The following is a 9,685-nucleotide window of genomic DNA, read 5'->3' as shown; positions in this document are numbered from 1 at the left end:
TTGTTTGTAGGATTTTTAAAATCATATTGGAGTTGTGCATTCTTGTAACAACACAATGTAGGCAATGCTGTGTACTTCTCAGGGTATCATATTTGGAGGAATATAGTGTCCATCTGTTCCTCATAAGTGGTCTTACTGTTGATCATTCAGTCAAAGTGTTGTCTCATTTTTCCATTATTAATTACCATTTCCCCCTCCCTTGCAGTATTTAGGAAGACTAAACCTTTTATCACCAAAATTTCTCCTATACTTGATATTCATTGATGATTCTTAACTCACTCAACTTTTGGGTCTTTATTCTTAGTTCAGGGGCTAGCCTCCTACCGAAACTGAAATTAAACTAAGACCCAAGAAGTGTGCCTGGCACCACAGTTGTCCTTCTAAAATAGGATATTGCAGGGTGTTGGCTTCCTTGGGCAAGAGGGGCTCTTTGCTTTCTTCCTTCTGGTTTTCCCTAGACTCCTTTTTTAAGGCCATTACTCAACAGATGCTAAAGGGAGAAGATCGAAAAAATGTTCTCCAACTCTTCTTCATGGGAACATTCAAGTCTTCAGGGCTTGGAGAGATATAGATTTGAAACCAGTGAGGTGTCTTCACATGTGCCTGTGCATATTTGTGTAGTCAGGGAACATGCAATGTCTGCTTCTGAATGAAAGAATAGAAGCTTGAAAAAGATTTGTTAAATCAACTAAAAGTGGTCTCTGGAATCTCCATCTCTTTTATGCACAAACTCTTTCCCAGTGTGCAAATGAATCAGGACCACACAGATTTGATTTCACTCAGAAATTATGCTGGTTTGCAATCCAAAGAGGAAACTCCCCAAGAGTCAGGCTTGTTTTCATCTCTGTCCACATAGTTCCCAGAAGCTTGTTTGAGCTACTTCACCCTCTAGAGATATGAGATGTTTGCATGTTTGGGTGGGAGGAGAAGAAATAGATGCCTTCATCATGAATTGATCAAGCCCAGGACCAGTGAGCTCCTGGAAAAACATGAATTGGTTATCTTAACTACCAAAGGGGGCCTGTGTGTTGCTCACCAGGCACAAAGATTTAGCTTTGAAAGCAGAAGGCTACAGATACTGAGATCCTTGATGAAGGTGGTGAAAGTAAATTGGAGAGTATTCTTGTCTGCTTTTTGTCTCTTCGAGTCTTTCTTTTAGGGCCTAATAACCAAGTGATGTGCATGATGGAGCTGGCCTAGAAAATACCTTCTTAAAGGAACACAAATGTCTGCAGTACCGTGACCCACCAATGTACATTCAGGGGATCTTTGAGAAATCTAAGCTCAGTCCGTACTTAGTTCTCTGTCAAAGGACTACAGAGAGACACTGCAAGTTGCCTGTGATTTAACATCAACAACAAAAAAAATACACCTTTGATCTACATCACTGATTCCCAGCAAAGAGCTCCTAAAACCCTTGGAATCTCCGGAGTGATTGTCTTTTGTGTGCTAATCAGATGCCTGTAGTTGGGTGGGATAGGGTGGGGTAACTAGATAGTTGCAGGATGGGAACTTGTTTCTAGAAGACCAAACCTTAATTATTAACAGGTTAGAACTTTCAGCCCCATCCTGATGACCTCCAGGGAGGAGAGAGGGGCTAGAGATTGAATTCAATCACCAATGACCAGTGATTTAATCAATTGTGTCTATATAATAAAACTTCCCTAAGAACCCTTAACTCATCAGGCTGAGAGAGCTGCTGGGTTGGTGACCATATTGATGTGTTGGGAAGGTAGCACACCTGGAGAGGACATAGAAGCTTTGCAACCCCATTCTTCCTGATATCTTGCCCTGTGCATTACTTTCATTTGGCTATTCCTCAGCTGTATCCTTTACATTGAATTTGTAAACATAAAAGTGTTTTTCTGAGTTTTGTGAGTTGCTTTATGGAATTATTGTACCTGACAGGAGGTTGTTATAACCCCTAATTTTCAGTCAGTCAGTCAGAAGTATGGGTGGCCCCCTGGACTCACTACTAGCATCTGACATGAGGCAGCTTTGTGAGACTGAGCCCTTATGCCTGTGGGGGTCGGATGGTAACTCTGGGTAGTTAGTGTCAGGACAGGATTGAATTATAGGAATCCATTTGGTGTCAGAGAATTGAAGAACTGGTTGTGGCATAGAAAAATGCTGGGAATTGTCCCTCCTGGTTTCAGAGACTGCAGTCTCACTGACAGGCAAGAGGGCCCTAAGGCTGGAGCTTAGCAAGGAGGCCTTGGGAAAATAGGCCACTGAGAAGACAAAACCTGTCCTTCACGTCACCCTGCTTGGTCCCAGAGGATGGCTGGTTAGTCAAAGATGGGTAAGACCCCTCGATGGCAGGGGCAACCTTAGACAGGCACAGTCACAAAGGGGCCATCAGGGAAGGACTTGGGAGACACAGGGAAGGGACAAAATACCCTCACCCCTCGACTTTGTCATGGCTGGAGTTCTCATTCTATCTGAAAGAAGTCTCCTTAACTCTTGGCTGCTCTTCTCTACCCACATGACTCAGTCTTGAAACAATATTAGAGAGGTACAACCCTGATCTAGATCAGATGGTGCCCGGGGGCAATTAGGCCTGGAAAAGGAATGCATCAAGTCTTATGAAAACCACTTTGCTAAGAATGCCCTTGAATTAATCAGTGCTGGTGTTTGGGGCCCCTGAGCATAGGATGAGATTAGTTTCCCAGGTTTCAGGGCTGAATGGGTGTCACTGTGTTTACCTGATCCTGACTTAGAAAGACTCTTATAATCCCTTTACTGTTATCCTTAAACCATATCGTCTTCCTTTAATCATTACTGTCTAACATTGGTTGATGAGCTTTACTTGCATGAGCTAAACTCAATAAAAGCCACTTCAAAAGAAGGGGTCTGGGCATTCTCCACTGGAGAGAATTACCACCCCCTCTCCTGACAGGCAAATCATGTCTGGTACGGTTTATTTCTTCATCCGCAGTGACTGGGGAGACTCTGTGGGCCAGAGCCCCCCTCAGGAAAAAAAACATGCATTGGGTAACAGAAAGAAGACACTGCATTGTGAGGGCCCCAGCCTTCCTAGGAAGGGACTAAGTGCCCATGTGACTGGATAGTAAGAAGCTAGGAAAATTCCTTGGCAAGTGGAATAGGGAAACTGAGACAGATAGCTGAACATAATGGTTGAGCAATTTTACAGCCAGGTGCAGATGGTTACCAGGGTGGGAGGCCCCAAGTGCCTGGCAGGGGGCACAACTGGGAAAACAAGGAACTCCTGCCCAGGATAACATCTCCTCCCTGAAGATAACATCTAGGCCTCAGTTTTATTTCAGCAACAGGCCCAGAAAAGCAACAGAAGCAGGTAGACAACACCAGAACCAGTTACAATGACTCAAGACCCCCTGTCCTGTCATTGAGCAATCAAGAAGAGACCACAATCTTGAAAGGTCAGAAGAGACCACAATCTTGAAAGGGCACACCTGGAGAATTGATGAATATGCTACTGAAACCCTCCCCTGGGACCTCCCCTAAGATTTCCAATTGGAAGAAAGAGATAAAAGCCTCAAGATAAAGGACCTAATGTGCATGTTCTCCCTCTGGAGAGTAGCTGGTGCCACTTCCTTTCCCTTCTTCTTCCTCCACTTCTTTCTTAACAAGCACCTGTCTCCTAACCTCTAAGGCAATGGACAGCTAGCAGCTTGTCCCAGGCTTATCCCCTGAATCTGTTCCCAAAGCTCCCCTTTTTCTCTGACTTCCTAATGAGCTAGTCAGCCCAGCCTAGGCTCTCCTATTGCTTCTTCTATGTTTAGCCCTTCCTTGATTCATTGTCCCCAGCTGTAATAAATGTATCTTCAGAGTCACCTGGACTCATGTTGCAAAATCTTTCCTACATGAAGTCAAGAACCCACAGAGCTGGCCCTAGGCAGACCCACTCAGGACCAGGCCTCTGTTCAGTAACACCCAGGCTGAAATGGAGCAGGATGACAGTTGAGTAAATTACTGGTCAGGGTCACATGAAAGGCTGTTCAGGAAAGGCCCCTCTGATGTGGTAACAGTTTAAGTAAACCTGTATAAAGAGAGGAAACCACTCACATGTAGAGCTAGTATAAGAAGGTTCTGGGCAATGGAACTATGAGAGCAAAGGCTCTGAGGAAGAAGTGAGGTTAATTTGAACACACACATTAGGTCAGTGTGTCTGGGGTTCTGTGAATTAGTGGGATGGTATAAGACTGTTAGAGAAGTGGCCTTGTCAGTCATGGAAAAGGTTAAGGAATGCTGAAGTAGACCCTGGGAGACAGGTTGGCAGGTCACTTCAGTTGGCCAGGCATATGGCTATTGAGGGGTGACCTGGGATTTGTTAGCAGAAATGGAAAGATGGGAGTCATTCGAGAGGTAAAATAGGCAAGATTTGCAGAAGGATTGGGGATGGAGCCTAATATTTTAGACTTACTGAAACATTTGGAAAAATAGAATTATTCCTAATATAAAAGGAAGAGACCAAGGGTCAAAGGAGTAAACTTGCCACAGTCATAACCCTATTGTGGTAAGTGGAATAATGACTCCCCACCAAAAATGTCCAAATCCTAAATTCCAGAATTTATGTATATGTTGTATTATATGGCAAAGGGAATAAATGTTTCATATGGAATTAAGACTGCTAATCAGCTGACCTTGAAATGGGGAGATTATCTTTGATTATCTGGGTGGGACTAGTATTATCACAGGGTCCTTAGAAGTGAAAGTGTGAGTCAGGAGAACTAGGGTCAGAGTCAGAGAGATATTTGAAGAGGCTGTCCTGCTAACTTTGGAGATGGAGAAAGGGGCCAATGTTAGAAATGTAGGCAGCTTCTCCAAAGTCAAAAAGGAAGCAAATATCCCCTAGAGTTTTCCCCAAGAAAAACCCCCCATAGCCCTGTTGATGTGATTCTAGCTTGGTGAGACCCTCACTGTACTGCTGACCTCCAGAACTGTAATATAATAAAACAGTTATTTCAAACTACTTGATTTGTAATAATTTGTTACAGTAGCAATAAGAAATTAATACATACAATTGTTCCAATAAATCATTCAAGAAATATTTATTGAGGGTAGCATATACTGCAGCAGCAGAGATGATTCATGATCAGGCAGATGGGTCTCTGCTTCATGGAATTTTGGAGCTGGTTATCTTAACTTTCCTGATTAGACTCTTTGAAAAGCAAGAACAATATCTTATCTTCTTTCTTATCTCCAATAGTACCTGGTATGTGGCTGGTTACATTAAGAAGTGCTCAATTCACTCTTACATATTGCTTAAACTGTGAGCTCCTTGAAAGCAGAAACAGTGCTGGTTATTAGGTGCATGATCCTGATCAAGTATCTTTTCACCTTCTGCCTCGGTTTCCTTACTGTAAAATGGGGGTAATAATAGTATGTACATTTTAGGGTTATTGCAAGAGTTAAACATATTAATTAATGCTTAGAGTGCCTGGTTCACAATGAATTTTGATTAAATGTTGTCCTTTGCTATTTCTTCCTATTTCTTGCCCCGAAGGTATTCAGAGTAAGTCACTGTGAAACAAGAACTCTCTTTTTGATGTTGCTTTTCCTGACCCTTTAGGGAGGATGTCAGAAGATAATGTATTGAGTCTTGAGTCTAACTGAGCCTATTCTTGATTTGCAGAAACTATAGAAGAAGGCTTGGTGATTATCCTACTTCTGTAGCCACCATCCCTATTTGTTAAGCTATTTTGCAAGAGCTTCCAAGTTGTAGCCCAGACAAATCACATAGTTAACTCAAGATCACAGAGCAAATACTATTTTGAAAAACAGATGTATGTCCTCCATTTCTTGGGAAAGTGATGAAGTGCAAGCCATGCTGCTTCTCCCCTCTGGTAAAGCATATGGAGTCCTGGCTCTACAATCACCTCTCCTTTCCCCAGCAGCATGGGTGCCTGTGTTCTCTGAACATTTCAAGGACTTCTGGAAGAGTTGTCACCTGAAAAGGAATGAGGCCAAATGAAAACTACAAAATCAAAGTAAATAAATTTTAATACATAAATAAATTAATTATTTTTCCAGTTTCATAACTGTGTGGAACTTTTAATAACTTATTTCAGGCAACATTTTCATTTTTAATTTTTTCAGATCAAAATTTTTAAAGAATAATAGAAACTAATGATCTTATTCATGTGTTTTATAGATTTCCTTTTTTTTTTGTTTAAATACAAATGCAATTTATTTTTTAAATTAATTTATTTATTTTCTAAATACATTTGTCTCTGCCTACCCCCCACCACTTTCCCCTGCCACCAACCCCACCCCCTCTCCCTTCCCCACTTTGGCTTTGTTCATGAGTCCTTGCTATATGTTCCTTGACTGACCCCTTCCTTTCCATTTCCCGCTCCCACCCTCCCTCCTTCCCTCTTGTCTATGTTGGTTTCTTTATCTCTTTCACTGTTGCTGGTCTAATTTTCCTTGCATCTTTGTTTTGTTGGCTATGTTCCATTTATGGTTGAGATCATATGGCATTTGTCCTTTGCCCCCTGACTTATTCACTTAACATAATGCTCTCTAGTTCCATACATGCTGTCACAAAGGGTAGTAGCTCTTTTTTTCTTTCTGCTGCATAGTATTCCATTGTGTAAATGTCCCAAATTTTTTGATCCAATCATCTACTGATGGGCATTTAGGTTTCTTCCAAACTTGGCTATTTTAAATTGTGCTGCTATGAACATTGGGGTGCAAAGGTTCTTTTGAATTGGCATTGTGGGAATCTTAGGGTATAGTTCCAACAGGGGAATCACTGGATCAAAAGGCAGTTCCATTTTCAGCTTTTTGAGGAAATTACACACTGCTTTCCACAATGGCTGCACCAGTCTGCATTCCACCAACAGTGTACTAATGGTCCCTTTTCTCTACAACCTCACCAGCACCTGTTGTTTGTTGATCTGTTTATGATGGCCATTCTGACCGGTGTGAGGTGGTACCTCATTGTAGTTTTGATCTGCATTTCTCTGATGGCTACTGATGCTGAGCATCCTTTCAAATGTCTCTGGGCCCTCTGTATCTCTTCCTTGGAAAAGTGCCTGCCCAGGTCCTTTGCCTATTTTTTGATTGGATCATTTGCCCTCTTGGAGGGGAGTTGAGTGAGTTCTTTATATATTTTGGAGATCAAACCTCTATCTGAGGTATCATTAGCAAATATATTTTCCCATAGGGTTGGCTCCCTTTTCATTTTGCTGATGTTTTCTTTAGCTGTGCAGATGCTTCTTATTTTGATGAGGTCCCACTTGTTTACTCTTTCCTTTATGTCCCTTGCTTTAAGAGACACATCGGTGAAAATATTGCTGCGTGGGAAATCTGAGTGTTTCCTGACAATGTTCTCCTCTAGGACTTTTATGGTGTTGCGACTTATATTTAAGTTTTTTATCCATCTTGAGTTTATTTCTGTGTATGGTGTCAGCTGATGATCCAATTTCAATGTTTTGCATGTAGCTCTCCAGCTCTCCCAACACCATTTGTTGAAGAGGCTATTATTGCTCCATTTTATGCTTTTCCCCCTTAGTCAAATATTAGTTGTCCATATAGACCTGGGCTTATTTCTGGGCTTTCTATTCTGTTCCACTGGTCTATGGGTCTGTTCTTGTGCCAGTACCAGATTGTTTTGAGCATAGTGACTTTGTAATATAGTTTGATGTCCGGTATTGTGACCCCTCCTACTTTGCTTTTCTTTATCAAAATTGTTGCGGCTATGCGAGTTGTTTATGGTTCCATATAAATTTTTGAAATGTCTGTTCTATTTCTGTGAAATACGTCACTGGTATTTTTATAGGAATTGCATTGAATCTATAAATTGCTTTGGGTAGTATGGACATTTTGATGATAGTAATTCTTCCAATCCATGAGCATAGTATATGCTTCCATTTATTTGTGTCTTCCTTGATTTCTTTTTACAATGTTGTATAGTGGTCTGCATACAAGTCTTTTACCTCCTTGGTAAAATTTATTCTTAGGTACTTTATTTTTCTTGTTGCAATATTGAAGGGTATTTTTTTTCTGATTTCTTCTTCTTCTATTTCATTGCTGGTGTACACAAATGCCTTTGATTTCTGAATATTGACTTTGTGTCCTGCTGTTGTGCCAAAGTCACTTATTAGGTTGAGTAGTTTTTTGGTGGAGTCTACAGGCTTTTCTATGTATACTATTATGTCATCTACAGACAATGATAGTTTTACTTCTTCCTTTCCAATTTGGATGCCTTATATTTCTTTTTCTTGTCTGACTGCTGGGGCTAGGACTTCCAATACTATGTTGAATAGCAGTGGTGAAAGCGGACATCCTTGTCGTGTTTCCTGTCTTAGTGAGAAAGCTTTTAGTTTTTGTCCATTGAGTATGTTGGATGTAGGTTTTTCATATATGACCTTGATTACGTTGAGGTATGCACCATTTATTCCCATTTTGCTGAGTGTTTTGATCATAGATGGGTCCTTACCTTATGGAATGCTTTTTTCTGCATCTATCGAGATGATCATGTAGTTTTTGTCTTGTCTTTTCTTTATGTGATGTATTACGTTTATTGATTTGTGTATATTGAACCATCCCTGCATCCCTGGGATGAATCCCACTGGATCATGGTGAATAATGTGTCATTTTAATGTATTGCTGGATGCAGTTTGCCAATATTTTGTTGAGGATTTAGCATCTATGTTCATCAGCAATATTGGCCTATAGTTTTGTCTCTTTGTAGGGCCTTTATCTGGTTTTGGGATTAGGGTGATGCTGGCCTCATAAAAAGAGCCTGGGAGTCTTCCCTCCTCTTGGATTTTTTGGAATAGTCTGAGAAGGAGAGGGGTTGGCTCTTCCTTAAATGTTTTGTAAAATTCTCCTGTGAAACTGTCCAGCCCAAGGCTTTGTGTGCTGGGAGTTTCTTGATTACTCTTCAATTTCCCCAGCTGTGATTGGTCTGTTCAGGCTTTCTACTCCTTCATCATTCAGTTTTGGAAGATTATGCTTTTCTAGAAATTTGTCCATTTCATCAAGGTTTTCAAATTTCTTGACATATAATTGTTCATAGTCATTCCTTACATTCCTTTGTATTTCTGTGGTATCAGTTGTTATTTGTCCCATTTATTTCTGATATTATTTAGTTCGGTCCTCTCCTTTTTTTTCTTGATGAGTCTGCTTAAAGGTTTTTCGATTTTATTTATCTTTTCAAACAACCAGCTCCTGGATTGGTTGATCCTTTGAATTGTTCTTTTCATCTCTGTGTCGTTCAGTTCTGCTCTGATCTTGATTATTTCCTTCCTTCTACTTGCTCTGGGCTTTGTTTGTTGTTGTTTCTCCAGTTTTTGAAGTTTTAGTGTTAGGTCTTTTATTTGAAATGTTTCTATCTTTTTTAGGTAGGCCTGTATTGCTATGAACTTCCCTCTCAGGACTGCCTTTGCTGTGTCCCATAGGTTTTGGACTGTCGTCTGTTCATTTTCATTTGTTCCCAGAAATTTTTTTTTTATTTCTTCTCTTATCTCATTATTGACCCATTCATTGTTTAATTGTCTACTGTTCAGTCTCCATGAGTTTGCAAGTTTTTGAAGTGTCTCTTTGAGGTTGATTTTGAGTTTCAAGTCCTTGTGGTCCAAGAGAAAGTTTGGTATTATTTCAATTTGCCTGAATTTTCTGAGGCTTGCTTTGTGTCCTATCATGTAGTCTATCTTTGAAAAAGTTCCATGCGCATTTGAAAAAGAATGTGTAT

This window comes from Pteronotus mesoamericanus, unplaced genomic scaffold (assembly GCF_021234165.1).
Source record: "Pteronotus mesoamericanus isolate MK-2021 breed Mesoamerican mustached bat unplaced genomic scaffold, CSHL_Meso_final scaffold_36, whole genome shotgun sequence".
NCBI classification, from domain to species: Eukaryota; Metazoa; Chordata; class Mammalia; order Chiroptera; family Mormoopidae; genus Pteronotus; species Pteronotus mesoamericanus.
This window is presented reverse-complemented; position numbering follows the sequence as displayed.